At 38.3% G+C, this 1,647-nt stretch overlaps 1 non-coding gene across 1 annotated transcript; it reads left to right on the top strand.

Annotated features, from left to right (window-relative positions):
- Positions 1–821: 821 nt before the first annotated feature.
- LOC128280175 (small nucleolar RNA R71) lies at positions 822–928 on the top strand. Its single transcript, XR_008270355.1, has one exon. It is a non-coding gene; the product is annotated as a small nucleolar RNA R71 (small nucleolar RNA).
- Positions 929–1,647: the final 719 nt, after the last annotated feature.

The following is a 1,647-nucleotide window of genomic DNA, read 5'->3' as shown; positions in this document are numbered from 1 at the left end:
CCTTTACCTTTACTTACCACAATTCCTTGCATCAGTTCTGGTTCAGGTTCAACTAACCCTTCCTTGTCTTGGATGGTAATTGTGTTGAGTTGTTCCCTTGGGTTAGATTCAGTGTTACTCGGTAGGCTACCTTGTGGTCGTTCATAAATCAATTTGGCGAGTTGGCCTATCTGAGTTTTAAGCCATTGGATTGACGCCTGTTGATTCTTAACTGCTGTTTTGATAATTTGAAAGTGAGTTTTCGACACCGAGATAAACTTTGTTAGCATCTCCTCAAGGTTCAGCTCCTTTTCCTGTTGGTAAGGTGGTTGTTGGAAGCCTGGAGGTGATGGTGGTCTCTGATTCCCTTGGCCTCCCTATGAGAAATTTGGGTGGTTCCTCCATCCTGCATTGTAAGTGTTACTGTAAGGATTATTTTGAAGTCAATAATTATTACCCATATAATTTAATTGCTCGTTTTCCATGATGTGGTCATAAGGTGGGTATTCTAAATTGCTTATCCCTCTTTGACTTCAATTGCATTGCATTGTATTACTGGGTGAACCTGTGAAGAACCAAGAAAACCGTCAATTTTTCTATTCAAAAGTTCTACTTGATTAGAGAGCATGATGACCGAATTGACGTTAAAAACGCTGATTGCTTTCATTGGCTTTGTCCTCATGACTTGCCACTGATAATTATTTGGTGACATCTCTTCTATAAATTCGTAAGCATCCTCAAGTGTCTTATTATTGATAGTCCCACCAACGGTTGCATCAACCATCTGTTTAGTTGAAGGATTCAAGCCATTGTGAAAAGTTTGAACCTATAGCCAGAGTGGTAGCCCATGGTGAGGGCACCTTCTCAACAGATCCTTGTATCTCTCCCATGCATCGTAGAGTGTTCTTAGATCCATCTGTACAAAAGAAGAGATATCATTCCTTAATTTAGCCATCTTAGCCGGCAGAAAATATTTGAGTAAAAAATTTTCGGTCATTTGTTCCCAAGTAGTGATTGACCCTCGTGGTAACGAGTTCAACCACTGTTTAGCCTTATTCCTTAATGAAAAGGGAAATAACTGAAGATGAATGGCATCATCAGAGACGCCATTGATTTTAAATGTGTCGCAGAGTTCCAGAAAATTTGCTAAGTGAGTGTTTGGATCCTCATCCTGCAAACCATCAAACTGAACAAATTGCTGTATCATTTGAATTGTGTTAGGTTTCAGTTCAAAATTATTTGCAGCCATAGCAGGCCTAACTATACTTTACTCAGTTCCTGTTAAATTCGGTTTAGCATAATCATACATAATGCGTGGAGCATGATTCTGATTTACTAGATCAGTGGCAATCGTAGGAGGTAGCGGATTTTCCTGATTTTTAGCCATCTCCTCGATTGTGGTTTGAATATTGTCCTCTTGCTGTTCCTCTGTGTATCTTAAGCTTCGCCTTATTTCTCTTCAATTTCTGCGAGTTGTGCGGTCCATCTCACTATAAAAAAGTAATGGTTCCGATGGGTTTCTTCTAGTCATACACTATAAAAAAAACTTCTAGAAGCGAATAAAGAGAAAACTAGAAAAGAAAATAAAAATTTAAATTGCAAATAAAATAAAATGGCTAAACTAATAAAAATCGAATGTTCCTAATATCTTAATTCCCCAGAAACGGT

Source organism: Gossypium arboreum, chromosome 8, assembly GCF_025698485.1.
Source record: "Gossypium arboreum isolate Shixiya-1 chromosome 8, ASM2569848v2, whole genome shotgun sequence".
Lineage (NCBI taxonomy): Eukaryota > Viridiplantae > Streptophyta > Magnoliopsida > Malvales > Malvaceae > Gossypium > Gossypium arboreum.
This window is presented reverse-complemented; position numbering and strand designations above follow the sequence as displayed.